Source organism: Piliocolobus tephrosceles, chromosome 1, assembly GCF_002776525.5.
Source record: "Piliocolobus tephrosceles isolate RC106 chromosome 1, ASM277652v3, whole genome shotgun sequence".
NCBI lineage: Eukaryota > Metazoa > Chordata > Mammalia > Primates > Cercopithecidae > Piliocolobus > Piliocolobus tephrosceles.
The window spans coordinates 127,352,730-127,370,454 of NC_045434.1; the positions used below are offsets into that span (position 1 = coordinate 127,352,730).

General features: G+C 41.0%; 1 pseudogene; it reads right to left on the bottom strand.

Moving 5' to 3' along the window:
- The window catches only part of LOC111555167, a 55,522-nt pseudogene that overhangs the window by 30,778 nt on the left and 7,019 nt on the right, over positions 1-17,725 (bottom strand).

Consider the following 17,725-nt stretch of genomic DNA (forward strand, 5'->3'; position numbering starts at 1 on the left):
GTGAATGCTTGGATGTATTCAAAGATGCAGCAGCTGGAGGCTGTTGGTTGCCTACCTCCTTGCACCTGGTTCTCTAGAAGGGAGATCTGAGCAATACACTTTCATGGTCACCACAGTCTAGCCTTTACCTCACAGATACCCTTCTCCACACAAGTTCAAGGAGCAGCTCCACCATGGTTCCCATAGTCCTCTCTTCCTGAAAAGAATCTTAGAAAAAGGAAGTTAGTGGAACAAACTATAATTCCATCTCTGCAGTTAGTCTTTTTTTTTTTATTATTATACTTTAAGTTCTAGGGTACATTTGCACAACGTGCAGGTTTGTTACATATGTATACATGTGCCATGGTGGTGTGCTGCACCCATCAACTCGTCAGCACCCATCAACTCGTCATTTACATCAGGTATAACTCCCAATGCCATCCCTCCCCCCCTCCTCCCTCCCCACAATAGGCCCCAGTGTGTGTGATGTTCTCCTTCCTGTGTCCAAATGATCTCATTGTTCAATTCCCACCTATGAGTGAGAACATGCAGTGTTTGGTTTTCTGTTCTTGAGATAGTTTGCTGAGAATGATGGTTTACAGCTGCATCCGTGTCCCTACAAAGGACACGAACTCATCCTTTTTATGGCTGCATAGTATTCCATGGTATATTTGTGCCACATTTTCTTAATCCAGTCTGTCACTGATGGACATTTGGGTTGATTCCAAGTCTTTGCTATTGTGAATAGTGCCGCAATAAACATATGTGTCTGCAGTTAGTCTTAGAGCCAAAGTGACACTCACCCTCTTCTTCCTCTACTATCCAGGCTAAGTCTCCCTTACCCTTAACCTTTACTTCAACAGGTGTTGGTGGCTCTCCTGGTGGTTTAACCTTAACTCTCTTCTCCGAGGGATCTGAGCCCTTGGCATTCATAGCCTTCCTACACCAGGACTGCTGTCTGTGCTCTTTCACAGTTACAGTTACAGTTGATTATCAAGAGATCCCCAAGTAGATAACCCGGGCTCATCCCCGACCCCATTGTCTAAAAGCAGCTCCATTTCTCTTGCTGATCAGGATTAATTACTCCTGCCAACATGGTGGCACTTCTTGCCTACTTGCCTCTGGACACCAAGGTTCCAAAGTGTCCAGGTAGAAGCTATACCTTGTACTTCAGTGGAATTCTTTGTTCTGTCCCCTTACTTCAAAGGAAGTAAGAGAGTACTTCCTTTGGGGACCAGAACTTCGAATCCTGCAGAGTCCAAAATTACCAGAGTGAGTCATCGGGAGTAATGGTGAGTGACACTACTGCTCCTTCCACCTTTTATATTCTTAATAGAGGGGATTCAGTCTCATACAGAGGTCCTGTGTCCTGAAGGATGACACTCCATCTGTAGGATATTGTCACCAAATTGGCACTTGAGCTGCATGTTCATTAGGCCATTCCAATGTTCTAATGAGCCGCTTTTACTGGTCATTGCCCATGAGTCTGTTTTGTGGTACACAGTTTCTAAGCTGGCTCCTAATAATCTTCTCTTACTAGTATTGGTGTCCTTATGTAATCCCCTACCCTGAGTGTGGACTGGACTTAGTGACATACTTAAAACAAATAGAACAAAGCAACAGTAATGGGACATCACTTCTGAGATTAGTTACAAAACGGCCCTGGTTCCATCTTGCTTGCCCTCTCTTACTCTCTTGCTTACTGTCATAGAAACCAGCTGCCATATAGCAAACTGTCCTATAGAGACCCATGTGGTAAGCAATTGAGGGAGGCCTCTGGCCAACAGACAGCAAGGAACCAAGTCTCTCAGTCTAACATCCTGTGCGACACTGAATCCCGTTAACAATCACATGAGAGAGCTTGGTTGCAGATCCTCTCCCTCAGTTGAGCCTGGAGATGGCTCCAGCTCAGCCAGCATCTTGGTTGCAGCCTTGTGAAAGCCCCTGAGTTGGGGGGTCTAGCCAAGCAACACCTGGATTTCTAACCCACAGGAACTGTGAGTTTTGTGTTATTTCAACTCCCTACATTTTAAAGTAATTTGTAATGCAGCAACAGATGACTAATATATATTCCTATTTGGGGCCATTCTCGTTTCTTCGCAAAGTGGGTATTCAAGTACACTGCATGGCAGCTCTGCCCATGGGGGAAATTTGCTTTCTTTGCTGTCTTTCTAGTTCATCTCTGAGGGTAGCAGTAAGAAAGCTGCTGTCCATTTTTTTACTTGCTCCCACATGCCAAGCTCATCTGTCCATAACCTAAGCTTAGGCTTTTTCCTTCTGTTTAAGTTGATCATATAGGGATCCCTGCATGGCATAGGTGCCAACTGAGGGAGAGGTGCTGGTGTAGCTGTGGCCATGAGGTCCTGGGCCACTTGCTCATGAAGTTTATTTGGCCTTCTGGTGCTGCTTGGGTTGGATACTGGATGTACCAGTTTCATGTTTTAATGGACTATCACTGGGAATGTCTGACTTTATGATATGGCAGCACCAAAATAACCCAACTCATAATGAATAGTTTTGGGTACCTGGTATCCCATGGTCACACATTCTATGTCTGCCAGGGCACAGTTACATGCACCAAGAGTTATTTCTTAAAAAGTGCATAATGTTTTATTGCAGATGGCATAGCAATGCTCTGCAACTTCAGGGGCCTTCACTGTGATTCTCTTCCTGGGACTTACCATCAACTCCACTTTCCCAGCACCAACATGTCCACCACTATAGCTCTGCCAGAAGTTATGGCCCAAGCAGTAGGGCTGCTTGTATTGGACCTGTTGCAGAGCATTTTTTTCTGCTCTGGACCCCAGGAAAAGCTGGCAGCCTTCTATGACACTGGTATATGGGTGGTGCAATATTCCTAGGTCTGAAATGTGTGACTTCCAGAACCCAAAAGGCTCATCAGGCTCTGTGCTTCCTCATGAGTAGAGAACATAAGATGCAATGCTCTATCTCTTGCTTTGGAGGCAATCCCAGGACACCTATGATCACTGGACCCCAAAAACTTTATTGAAGTGTCAGATCCCTGAATCTTGATAGAGTTTATTTACCACATTCCAGAGTGCACGTATCTGACCAAGGTCTCCAGCATGCTGACTACCTCTTGTTTTTTCGCCTGATCAGCATGAAGTTATCAATGTCATAGTGTTTTGAGGGAAGTCTGGATTGTGCAGCTCTCTTTTTCAGAATATTTTATGACAAATATTAGGATAGTTAACATAGCCTGGAGCAAAGAGTAATATTGTTGTCCATCCCATTGATTTTCTCCAATTTTCAGGTATGTTGATCTCAATTTTATAACTGGGAACTATGAAAATGATCCCTATCTGGATTCATGGGCCCAGTGGACCCCCCAGTAAATGCAGCTTCAATCAGGACTCTAATTATAAGCTCATGCACTTACCTATTATTTATTCATTTGTTTATTTTATGTCTCCCCAACTAGAATACCAGCTCTTTGAGAACCATGATTTTGTCAGCTTTAGTCCGTACTATACCCCCAGCACCTTTAACAATGCCTGGTACACAGTAGGTGCTCAATAATTGAATGAATCTATTGCATTATTATTTTAATTTGCATTACTTCAATTATGAGTAAGATTGAATTTCTTATTCTGTAAACTGCCTTTTCCTTACCATCATTGTTATTACAAATATATTAATAGTAATAATAATATTTTGCTCCTTCTGTTTCTGACCGCAAGCAATTACTATCTCAGAGCAGACAAAATGGCTGGTCCTATCTCAGAGCAGACAAAGTGGCTGTTCCCATCTCAGAGCAGACAAAATGGCTGGTCCTATCCTGAAAACCTGACTGTCTCAGGGTGAACTTGGCAGTGGTCTTGATTACTTACAGACTATCAGCATCTCCTAAGTGCTTGTGTTCCTTTAGCATTCTGTTGTCACCTATAATGAGGCACTTATACTGCATTATAATTGCGGTTTAAACTTGTCTATTACTTCCCCTAGATTATATTCTTTAAAGGAAGGAACTTTGTCCTTTCATCATACATAAACAGAACCTAGCACAATGCCTGACAAATAATGGTATGTGAATAGGTTAATTACATGAATGCTCACAAATCAATCAATCAAATGAATCCAGTCAGGGCTAAGCAGCAACTGACAAGTTTAATTTAGGTAAAAACGGAGAAATCCTAGGTCACTCATTACTCTGTGGGATATGTGATGAAATAGCTATTTCTTTAGAAATAAACTTTCCCTCAAAATAGAAAAGAGGCAAAAATACTATACAGTTTGAGAGATTTAAAAGTTATTGCACCATTAAAAAATATAACCTTCTTACATATGTATATGGATGTGCCTTTATATGCATATTATATATGTATATGTGTGTGTATATATATATACATGCATACACAAATAGTCATTACTAAAGTTTAGTTAGGCTTAGCAGGAAGACAAATAGAAGTTAATGGCTCAGGGATTTGTCTCTCTCTATAGATATCATATATAACGTGTGTGTGTGTGTGTGTGTGTGTGTGTGTGTGTGTGTGTATCTCTTCTTGAGCCCAGAAGTTCAAGGTTACAGTGAGCTATGATCAGCCTGGATGACAGAGCAAGACCCTGTTTCTAAAAAGAAGAAGAAGATAGTTATTTGATAATTTAAGAAGATCTAGTTTAATAAATATGCCAGTATATTCATTCAAAAAACATTCAACCAATACTTATTGTACTTACTGAACTCTTACTATGTCCCTGGCAATACTCTAGGCACTTGAAGGTATTAATGAGAGAGAAATCGAGAGAGGCAAAAACCCTTACCCATGTGGAAAAATACAATAAACAATAAAAATTATGCAGTATATTAGTGATAAGTAGTGTGGAAAAAAAATTGAGCAGAATAAAGTGGGTTCAGGGATGCCAATGTGTGTGTGTGCTGGGGGGATGTGGCAGGAGTAGGGGAGGGTGAAAGTTCCTGGAATCGGGGAGCGGTAGGTGTAGGAGAAGGTAGAAGTTTGCAGAATAGGATGATCAATTAAGCTTCGTTAAGAAGGTAAGATTTGAACAAACACTTAAAGAAGAGAAGGGACTTAGTAAAGTGGATATTTTGAAAACCATGTATTGAATATTGTATATGGGTCTTGCCATGTAATACAAATATTTAAATTAAACTAAGAGTTTCAACAGCTATATTCAAAATGAATATCTGAATTAAGACAGACACACTTAATTTTAAAAATACATGTATTACACAGAACTATAATGAAATTTACTAGTTCTTTTTTTTGTTTATCTGAAGAAGTTTATGTTTACCGTGTGAAAATAATGAAGAGAGCTACAGAAAGGGGAAAAAAGTAATAGAATAAATATTAGCACCACCAATATGCCAAAAAATGTAGTTATTTCATCTAGCAGCTTGAGCATCCAAGGTCTCTTACTATGTAGTGAAGACTGAGGTAGTTCAAAGGAATGCGATAATACAACTATTATTTGGGAGGCATTGGCTATTAGATATGCTCAGTGTTAAGCCTTTTTCCTGGATTATTTCATACAGTGATCTCAAATAATACTCATTTGATGAATGAGAAAACTGAGTGAGAGAAAGAAAAATGAAAATAGGATTTGACAATCACATTGCACTTTTACCTGCTCCCAGTACTTAACATAGGTCACTCAAGTATATTCATGGCCACAATTCATATGCAAGACTTGTGACACTGTAGCTTTTGGAAACCAAAACTGTAGACCACATCTTAATTGAGAACACACCAGCAATGACTTTCCAGAATTTGGGATTACTAACATACCTGTTGAAGATCTAAGATGGCTCCATGAGGCCCCAGTTTTCTACTTTAACAGTCCATAGTGTTTTGAGACTCCTATGTAGAAAAGCAGAAAGAAAATGCTAATGAGGCAATTGTCCTATTTCTAAGCTATGGGAGTAATTTCAATTTAAGATATAGAGTTGCATAAGCCAAAGATGAGCAAAATCCTGAGGAAGGCATGATAGCATAACAGAAAGATCCCTGGATTGAGGGCGGATCTGACTTCTTGTCCTGGCTCTAACTCATGTGACCTTGGGCAAGTAAGTCACTTGGCCTCATTGAGTCTTGGTTTCCTCACATGTAAGATGTCCAAAGTTGTAAAGCTTTAAGAATGCCAATGGGTGTGCTTCCTCCAGGAGATAATGATTGTTTTTCACAAATAGTTGATTTGTGTATGTGTCTCTGGAACGTGAGGGCAATCAGAAAGTTTGATTCAAGGCACTTAGGATGGAAAACTTCAGTGCTAGAGAGGCTATGAATACTAAGAGGTAAGTTACCATGAATTTAATAAGGATAGATTAACAGGTACTCCACCTGAACGGTTTTCTTTAGAACCAGAGTTATGGGAATGAGTTGGTTCTCCCAGCCTCTCTCTGTGTTCTGCACCCTGAACCCCAAAATAATGCAGGTAAAAAGAAACAAAGGCCATAGTTTGAAGGGGCTCAGTTCATGAAGGGGGAAGGAGAGAAGGGATGGAAGAGGTAAGGAGTTAGCTCTTCAGTTAGCACAGTGAGCACACTATTCAGGAAATGTTAGTCCCTGTCTATCAGGAAGAGAGACTCAGAACTCCATTCAAAGCTCTGATAACTCCCCAGCATGATTTGGAGGTGAGAGAATATTCATTTGTTGAGAGGAGTTTCTGGACTAGCATGGGCCCCAGGAGTTCCTAGTCTTTTTGTAATCAGGAGGAAACCAAGGAATAAGCATGCCATAGAAGGAACAGAATGACAGTGACCAGTGTTCATTCAATGCCTGGCTTTTGAGCCTGGCTGACTCACTGCTCTGGACATGACAGTCCATTTGCCTATCATTTTCTATTTTCCTGCTAGCGTTGCTAGAGAAGGGCCAGCTCTTCCTCTTATTGCAATAGCCCGAACCCTAAGTAGGTTTTGGTTTCCTTTAATCAAATGCAGCTTGACCAGAAAGAACACCACCATGTGCCTTGCCCTGCTGGCTCATACAATAGGCCAGAAACAAAAGCAATGTTTCTTCCTAGTCTCCCTGCATTCACATGCTTGTTCTATGCCAAGTCTATAGCAGCTGCTAGAGTGGAGGGGCACCAGATGCTCATAGATTTTTGGACTTTGGCTCCCATGAACCAAGAAACATTTCCTCACCCTCCTGATTTTGGTGCTCCCCCCATTCCCTCTGGTGAAATAGCCCCCACAGCCACTCACCTTGCAGAACCCACTAAGGTGACCAGCCACCCCCACCCTTGAAGCAGGGTGATTCAGACATTCAGCAATAGGTCTAAGGAAAAAGTCACTGGAGTCTGGGGAGCAGAAGCAGTAGCAAGGTGGGAGACCCCCGCAACTGATAGGATAAAAAAGCACCTTGGTGGTTTTCAAAATTGGTAACATAGAACTGGGTAAGAACACACTATAGAGGGATGATCAGGGCATTCCAGGCAATAATTGCTGGTTTATTTCTTAGAGTTTCTTCAGTTCTGAGTGGCTGCCCCTATTATCCACTTTCCTTCCCAAGGCATGTACCTGGAAAGGATTTGCTGGAAAAAGGACGGTCTGAGACTGGACTGCACATATTCACGTGTTAGGCCCCATGTCCTCAGGAGAAAACTGAAACTGGAGGGGTTAAAATATCCTATCCACATAGCTTCTGGAGCAGGGCCAGAGCCAAGGAGGAAGCAAGCCCATCAGGAATGCGAGGTCATGCCTGCCAGGGCAGCTTATAGATTCAGCTCACAGGGAAGCCAGACCTGGTCAGCAATGCCAAGGCAGAAGGGGAGCCAAACTGGGCACTGAGATATCATATGGTGGGCCAGAGGTCAGAAGGCAAGTCAAGACTCTGAAGCCAGAGATGGAGCTTCAACGAAGTGAGTCAGGAAGGACCTAACAGAAGTAGGGGAGGGCTGGGATGTCTGGGGGGTGGCATAGAGTTCGTTAAGATGTAACTGGCAAACTGCCATGGCCCTTCTATGCATAATTAATACACTCCTTTGTATTCTGAAGCAAAGTCTTGAAGTATCAGTTTCTCACTGGGCTTGTAACATACAGGCCAGGGCATGCTGGGAATAGTAAAGCCTTGCGCCAAAGTGAAGGGGAGTCACCAGAGTCAGGGGCAAAGCTAGGGCAGAAGTGGCAACCTAAAGGAGGGGGTGGCAATAAGAGACCAAGATTAAGCAAATGCATAGAAAATATAGCCCCATATCACAGATGTCAAAGTCAAAGCAACAACTAATACAGGAGAGCAGCATAAGGGAATGGCCTCAGTGGCCTTGGCAAAGACCGGGGATGGGGTGAGATGGAGGATTGTGACATGCAAAGCTAAATCATCCAGGGAAGTCTATCTAGTAGGAGGTGGAGAAGAGCAAGAGATGAGCAGGTGACCCAGCCCCAGGTAATAAGGCAGGCCGAGATGATGCAGAGAAAGCAGATATCAGCTTGATGGCAGAATATAGGATGGAAGTACCCTGAGTGAACTCAAGAGCCCAAAAGAAGCAAGTAGAAGGCTGCCATAAATGGGCATCCAGGGGCATTAGGGAGAACCACTGCCTGAACACACCGAAGCATCTGTGTCTTAGGTTTCGGCCTGTGAGCCAAAGACCATTTCCAGACCCCAACTGACTAGTAGGGGAGGGCTGTTGATGTTCTTCCCAAATAGAGTCTTCTCAGTCTTGGGATGGAAGGTGCAGGCTTTGGATGGTTGAGCACCAACCAAGAATAATGGAGATGAGATGAGAATTAACACAGAATCTAATGCAGAAAGACTCAGAGAGGAACCAAAGAACTCCTGAGCCTCAATGAGAATTGTGCTAAATCATGGAAGAAATCAAGGGCTGCTGTGGTCAGATGGCCATTCTACTGCCATCTCACTACAGCTACTGCCAAGATTGTGAATAAGTTTGTTCTTTCTGGAGATCAATTTGGCATTACGTACGAAGAGTTATAAAAATATACCCAGCCTTTGACCCAAAACTTACACTTCTAGGGATCTCAACTAGGGAAATAGGATTGATGCAAGCTCAGCTTTATTATAAGGATGCTCACCACTGTCTTATTTCTACTCAAAGAACATTGGGAACTATACAAGCACTCAATGATAGAGAACTTTTAACTGGCTAAAGTAAGGAATTTCTGCAAAATGAACTATTATGTGGCCACGTTAAATCATGCTCTTGAATGGCATGGGAAAATGTTTATATTATAAAATGCTAAGTGAAAAATGACAGAACAAACCAAAGTACACAGTGGCATATATGGAATAATTTCAATTTTGTGAAAGATTTACATATATCCACACAGGAGAAACCATTGACTGAAAGGAAAAATATCAATGTATTAATAGTCACTATCACGGATAGTGATATTATATATTATTTTAGAATTCTAACCAATTTTCTAAAATGAATCTTGTATTATTATAAGCAGAAAACATAAACATATTATGTAAAACCCAAGGGGAAATAGGGTAGGGAATGTAATTTATTACACTGAAGGGCTCTGCTGCCTCATTTGGTATTTCATAATTATGCATGAGTACATGGTCTGCATGATGTCTAACGTTGTTAGAGTACTGCATTTTCTGATTGCAGATAAAAACCAGATGCACAAGGCCCCAAACCTTTTTTTTTTACTTTTAAGTTCAGGAGTACATGTGCAGGTTTGTTACATAGGTAAATTTGTGTCACAGCGGTTTGTTTACAGATTATTTCATCACCCAGGTATTAAGCCTACTACCTATTTATTTTTCCTGATCTTCTCCCTCTTCTCAACCTCCACCCTCCAATAGGCCCCTGTATCTGTTGTTTTCCTCTATGTGTCCAGGTATTCTCATCATTTAGCTCCCACTTATAATTGAGAACATGCAGGATTTGATTTTCTGTTCCTATGTTACTTTGCTAAGGATAATGGCCTTCAGTTCCATCCACGTTCCTGCAAAGGACATGATCTTGTTCTTTTTTATGGGCTGCATAGTATTCTTGGTGTATATGTACCACATTTTCTTTATCCAGATTACCATTGATGGGCATTTAGATTGATTCCATGTCTTTGCTACTGTGACTAGTGCTGCACATGAATATATGTGTGCATGTGTCTTTATGGTAAAACGATTTATATTCCTTTGGGTGTATACCCAGTAATGGAATTGCTGGGTTGAATGGTAGTTCTGTTTTTAGATCTTATAGAATTGTTTTCCAAAATGGCTGAACAATGTGTAAGTGTCCCTTTTTCTCCACAACCTTGCCAGCAACTGTCATTTTTTTGACTTTTTTGTAATAGCCATTCTGGCTGGTGTGAGATGGTATCTCATTGTGGTTTTGATTCGCATTTCTCTAGTGATCAGTGATGTTAAGCTTTTTTTCATATACTTGTCGGCTGCATGTATGTCTTCTTCTGAAATGTCTGTTCATGTTCTTTGCCCACTTTTTAAGTGGGTTGTTGGTTTTTTTGTTGTAAACGTGCTTAAGTTCCATATATATGCTGGATATCAGACCTTTGTCAGATGCATAGTTTGTGACATTTTCTTCCATTCTGTAGGTTATCTGTTTACTCTATTGATAGTTTGTTTTGCTGTATAGAAGCTCTTTAGTTTAATTTCCATTTGTCAAGTTTTGCTTTTGTTGCAATGGCTTTTGTCATCTTCGTCATGAAATCTTTTCCCTTTCCTATATCTAGAATGGTATTGCCTACATTGTCTTCCAGGGTTTTCATAGTTTTGGGTTTTACATTTAAGTCTTTAATACATCCTTAGTTGATTTTTAATATATAAAGAAGGGGTCCAGTTTCAATCTTCTGCATATGGCTAGCCAGTTATCCCAGAATCATTTATTCACTAGGGAGTCCTTTCCTTATTGCTTGTATTTGTTAGCTTGCTTTGTCAAAGATCAGAGGTTATAGGTGTGTGGCCGTTTTTCTCAGCAATCTGTTTTATTCCATTGGTCTATGTGTCTGTTTTTGTACCCGTTCCATGCTGTTTTGGTTACTGTAACCCTGTAGTATAGTTTGAAGTTGGCTAGTGTGATGCCTCCAGCATTCTTGTTTTTGCTTAGGATTGCCTTGCTTATTAAGGCTCTTTTTATGAGAGCCTGTGACACAAAGAGCCTGAGACACAAAGAGCCTTAATATGTCAAAGAGCCACAAAGAGCCTTTTATGGTTCCACATGAAGTTTAAAATAGTTTTTTTCTAGTTCTGTGGAGAACATCATTGGTAGTTTGGTAAGAACAAAATTGAATCTATAAATTGCTTTAGGCAATATGGCCTATTAAATTATTTTGATTCTTCTTATCCATGAGCATGGGATGTTTTTCCATTTGTTTGTGTCATCTCTAATTGCTTTGAGCAATGTTGTGTAGCTCTCCTTATAGAGATCTTTCACTGCCCTTGTTAGCTGTATTCTTAGGTATTTTATTATTTTTGTGGCAATTGTGAATGGAATTGCACTCCTGATTTGGTTCTCAGCTTGACTGTTGTTGGCGGATAGAAATGCTAGTAATTTTTGTATGTTGATTTTGTATCCTGAGACTGCTGAAATTGTTTATCAGCTTAAGGAGCTTTCAGGTCAAGACTATGGGGTTTTCTAGGCATAAGATCATGTCAAGACCCCAAATCTTAACCTTACTTCTAAACTACAAAATCTTCTTAATTTTTTGAGATGTAGCTATACTTGACCTGCACGCATAACATAATAAAGCCAAATGAGACCCAAACTTGTTATGGTAAACACAAATAAGTGTTTATTACTTCATTATGTTCAATTATGGAGACAAAATTACATTAAATGAGATCAGTGTTATAATAACCTATGTGCCTTGATTTATAAAGCATGTCTGAGCTTCTGCAGCAGGCAAACTGGAAAAGGGGAAGCAACAGAGCTGAGGTAAGAAGGTCTGGCCAAGCAATAGTAAGGGATCTTCCAAGTGTTAATGTCTAAGAGGAGAGTGTACATTCAGAATCTCTGGATTGTTTCCAGGAAGTCCAATTGGATGGAATTTGGTAACGGCAGATGGTGGTTTCATGGCCTGGTTTTTCAATGTTTCAAGAACAGAGATGCATTTACCTTAGTTAATGGGGGTGCAGAACTAGGGAGCTGGCATTGCAGGGATACACAGGAGGATGTAAGAAAGTCAGGAAGCACTCAACAGCTGCACAGCTATGCCTCACAGAGACCAGAACATCATTTACAAGATAGAAGCTGCTTTAGAACGCAATGCAGTTTGAGTTATCCTGTGGCCCTCAGACACCAGCATCAGCTGCCCTAGTGCTCTGCCACTTTTATGATGATGCAGCTGTTCTTGTCGCTGTTTTACTATTCCTGCCACTACCAGCCAACTTCCTTCATTTTTGTCTCATGGCCTCAGCTCACTAATGGCACGTGCTACCACATGATTTCTTTCTCTGTGTGTCTTTCCAATCGCTCTACCTACTACCAACAGCTGGGCCCCCATACCCCAACAAAGCATTCTATTTAAACTCTCCAAGACAGAAGGTCCTATTGATGCTATTGATTATTCTTTCCTTCATGAAGTAAAGCTTCCTTGCCAGATTACTCTATAGAACACTGACAGGCCTACAGATGAGCTGCTCTTGGACCAGACACCCAAATTTGGTTGAATCAGCTGAGGCTGGGATATAGGAGCTTGTGACCAGCTTTCTTCAGAGTTGCTATGGGCATTCCAAAATTGAAAGTCTAAGAAATCCCTCTCCAATGCAGAGAGTCCATCAGATTTGAGGCAGGGCCCCTCCAGGGGTAAGAGTAAGGAAGGGATCTGTCTTTAGAGAAATGAAAGCTGGTTTGGTTGTCAGAACCATAGTCTCAAAAGGGAAACTGAGTCAGAAACCACTCAGATAGACAGGGCAAACATGGCAGAGAATGGGAAAAGGCTACCATATAATGCACATTTGAATGTCCATAGCTCGCCCCAGGCATAACAGATTTTAGGCTTGTGATGACATGGCAAGTGGTGGTAGATATTGGTAGATGGACTTACTAAACACAAGCAAGTCTTACTCAGGATTAGACCAGAACTAAGCCATTTTGAGTCAACACATGGAATGCCTCTAGTCCTTTACAGAAACTCCATAGAGACTTTTGCATTATGCAGGGAGAATACTTTTCCTCTCTGGAAAGTTTATTCTTCAGTCAACAAACAGTAAGTCAGAAAATGCTTTCTGAACTTTTGACTTGAGAGCTTTCAAATTTAGACTTCCAACACAGATTTCTATTCCATCTTGAAAGGGCATTTTAGTATTTAATTTTTTTTCTTTATCATGTGTATTAGTTTCCTGTGGCTGCTTTAACAAACTACCACAAACTTGCATCACTTAAAACAACAGAAATTGATTCTCTCACAGTTCTGGAGGCAAGGCAGGCCCATGCTCCCTCTGTAGTCCCTAGAGATGAATCCTTCCTTGCCTCTTCCTAGCTTCTGATGTTTGCCGGCAATCCTTGGTATTCCTCGGCTTACAGGTACGTTGCTCCCATTTCTACCTCTTTCTTTATACAACTATCTTCCCCTTGTGTCTCTGTTTTCTCTTCTTGTATGGACAACAGTCATTGGATTAAGTCCCACCCTAATCCACTATGACCTCATTAGAACTAATTACATCTGCAAAGACCCTATTTCCAAACAAGATCACATCCTAAAGTTCTGGGTAGACAAGCATTTTAGGGGGACATTACTTGATCCACTATAACATGTACAATCTTTGGTCAAATTAATACTAGAACAAAAATTCTATGCTTTTCCTAGTCTCTGTTGGATGAGTTATATTCATTAATTGTATTTCTAAAATGGATACAGGTCACAGAGATGACTGGAACTGTGAAACCTCAAATCTTTGACCAGCTGCCCATCACTGGCAGAGTTCCAAAGAATCTAGGCAAAAGGAACAGACACCTAGTAAAAGAACACCGCTTATGACTACTTGGGAGTTTGGCCCTAAACCCCATTGCCTGCCCCCACCCCGCCTTGTTCTAGAGATTTGCGCTGAACCACTTGGCCTGTGTTCTACATACCTGAATGAAAACAAGAAAATATCTTCTTGCAGACTCAGAGTCAAGACTTTATGATTTTCCATGGTGACAAGAGCCCAAAAATGACTCACCCAAATGAAAAACACCCCAATGGAAAGAAAAACTTTATCTGTCTACAGTGGGAAGCAGTAGACACAGAGGATAAAGATGTGGGTTTTTTGAGTCAAATCTGACATGAGTTCAGATCCCTGGTTTTGCCACTTACTAGCTGGGTGACCTCATTCAAACTAATTAGTCTCTTTAAGTCTCAGTTTCCTCATTAGAGCAATGGAGATTGTAATATCTTCCTTGTAGGCAATTGTGAAGAGTAAATAAGATAATCTATGTAAGACCTTACCACATGGGAAGTGCTAGCTATAATCATTACTAAGGCCTCGAACAACTGGCCTAAACTGCCCCTATCAGGCCTGTTGTCTCCTGGGCCTTGCCCTGATTACCAGTGGAACTGCCTAAAGCAGAAGGCTTTCCCCTGTGGGATTCCCCCTAAGACCCTCTCTCACTAGCCCATGAGAGAGAAGGTCTCCAAAGAGGGAAGGCAAAGAACACTGTAGTATCAGCTAGAGTTTCTAACTTACAGGTGACAGACCGGCAGCTCTCAAGCCAGATTCCACCTCTCATTATTTTTTTTGTATTTTGGCCTGGACAACTTTAAAAATTTGGAATTTATTGACCACATTAAAAAATTCAGAAATGTTCTATAAAAATCCAAATTTCTGGCTTAAAAAATTGAGAGACCAAGCAATATTGAGCATAAGTTCTCCTATGACTAGAATGCACTTTTACTGTATTGTGCAAATTGGCACACTTTTGAGAGTGAGAGAAGGGTCTATTAATAATTTTACCTGAACAATTAGTGTTAACTGAAACTGTCCAGGGCAAATTAGGAACAGTCACGTTATCCATGACCACAGTGGTATGGCGCTAAGTAGGAATGGATGCTTCCTGCAGGAGGTCTCGTCTCTGTTTGTCTAAGGTTTTGAGTTTTCAGTGGCTATTTTAATACTTTGTCGTATCATACCTAACACTTGGTTGTCCATCACCAGAATCCAACATCCTTGATCGGGGCTTATATCATCATCTTCCTTCTCTAAAAAGGAAAAGGTATGGCGTGAGTTATCAAATCAGTGCATATACTGGACTTCATTCCGGTGCTCTCAGGGGTTCTGATAAGATTTCCAACAGGGCAAGACTACCTATGCAATGTTAGCAACACTCTGTCTTCATCCAGTGCCTATTAACTAGTCCTTGCTGCTCTTATAGAGCATATATCATTGGGATAATGTCGCATGTGTCATAGATACATTGCAAGCTTTTCATCTCCTTCTCCTTCTTCTCCTTCTTCTTCTGGAGACAGACTCTCCCTCTGTCACCCAGGTTTGAGTGCAGTGGAACAATCACAGCTGACTGCAAGCTTGACCTCCCAAGCCCAAGCAATCCTCCTACTTCAGCTTCCCAAGTAGGTGGGACCACAGGCATGTGCCACTATGCTCAGCTAATTTTTTTTTTTACTTTTGTGGAGACAGGGTTGCCCTACGTTGCCCAGGCTGGTCTCAAAATCCTGGGTTCAAGCACTCCTCCCATCTTAGCTTCCCAAAGTGCTGAGATTACAGGCATAAGCTACTGCACCCAGCCAAGATTCTTTTTTTTTTTTTTTTTTTTTGAGACGGAGTCTCGCTCTGTTGCCAGGCTGGAGTGCAGTGGTGCGATCCCGGCTCACTGCAACTTCCGCCTCCAGGGTTCAAGTGATTCTTCTGCCTCAGCCTTCTCAGTAGTTGGTGGTGCATACCACCACACCCAGCTAATTTTTGCATTGTTAGTAGAGACGGGGTTTCACCATGTTGGCCAGGATAATCTCCATCCTGACCTCGTGATCTGCCTGCCTCAGCCTCCAAAGTGCTGAGATTACAGGTGTGAGCCACTGTGCCTGGCCCAGCCAAGATTCTTGAAGTGCCTTCTGAATCATAAAAGGATTGGTTTGAGAGGATCATAAATCAATTCTCTGAAAATTCTTAATTTTCAGTCTCCATCCAATGAATGAATTATGTTTCAGAAGGTTTGCTTTTAAGTCTAGCATAAAAAACCTGAAAAGTATATTCCTATAGGAGCAATGTTGCTTCCCTATTCCACACACAAACATACACAAAGTAAAATAAAAAGTAAACCATAGAATATATAAACATTAGTATTGTTAATCTGTTTCTGGGTATTGGTTAAATTGGGACTCTGTATTTATGTAAGAGAAAGTATCTTCTAAGCGATTATTCTTAAGAAATTCTGACCCCAGTTCAGTAGAAGGGAAGTAACTTATGAAGCGGTTCTGGGGGATTCACCTTCTCTGCCCATTTGTATGTGCAAAGTGTTCATTCATGTAATATTTGTAGGGTAGGTATAATCTGTGTAATAAATATCGAAGCTCTTCATTATCAAGAATATTTGATGAATACAGAAAATGTCATTCCTTCATTAAAATGGATTATTTAAAACTTATTGGGAGGAATAGAACTAACTACCTGGAGCTGGTGGGTATATTGGAGAGAGTCCTGCTTGAGGAGACAGGTGACCCTGCTTTGAGTTCAATCTCTTCTATTAACTTATTGTGTAATTTTGAGTAAATAGTTCACCTTCCTTGAGATACAGGTTTCTTAGTAGCTGAATAAGGATGGTAACAATAATTCATATTTCACAGACTTGTTTTGAAGACTGAGATAATGTGTGTGGCAGAGCTTTGTATACTGTGAAATGCTATAGAACCAAAAAAATTAACGCTTATTGAGCTCATATTATAAACTAAGCAGGGTGATGAAATTAGTATTATTAACTAGCCACCAATACTAATTACAATGGCAGCAACAGTATCCCTAAAACTGCCATACTAACTCTTCCTCTCTTAGATACAAATGAAGAGACCAGGGCATCCCTTCAACTCTGAGCAGAAATGAATCAGTCTCCTCCCACTGAAAATTCTTTACTTACAGAATACTAGGCTTGTAAACATTCTGCCTTCTCATTTTAATGACAATATTACAATGGATGTGATGCCTTATCCTGGGCCACACCCCAGAGTAGGAGTGATATTGACTCACTGTGACTTGTGAATATTAGGAAGAAATGCCCCACTTAACAAGTTGGATAATGGCAATTTTCAGCCACAGTTGGACTAACATTTCTACAGGGAAGGGAAGAGGATAGTCTTGGTTCCAACTAGAACCCATCAGTGCTGTTATTATTTAATTCCTAGAATTCGAATGGTGTTGCCTTATGTGTTACTTTGATAGGACTGCCATAACACAGTACTGCAGACTGGGGGGCTTAAACAACAGAAATTCATATTCTTACAGTTCCAGAGGCTAGAAGTCTGACATCAAGGTGTCACCATGGTTGGTTTCTTCTGAGGACTCTCTCAACTTGTAGATAGATGGCCATCTCTCCCTGTGTCTTCACATGGTCTTCCCTCTCTGTGTGTTGGCGTCCTAATCACCTCTTCTTATAAAGACATCAGTCATTGGTGAGGGGCTGCATACACTAATGACCTCATTTTAATTGAAGTACCCCATTTGAAGCCCCTATTTCCAATATAGTCACATTCTGAGGTACTGGGTGTTAGGACTTTAACATACGAGTTTGGTGGAGTGGAGGTGGCAAACACAGCTCAACCTGTAACACATTGTTAGGTAAATCAGTAGTCTACTTTGTTCTCAAGAAATTTTCCGTAAGCTGTGATCTTTGTGTCCTTTATCTTTTCGTC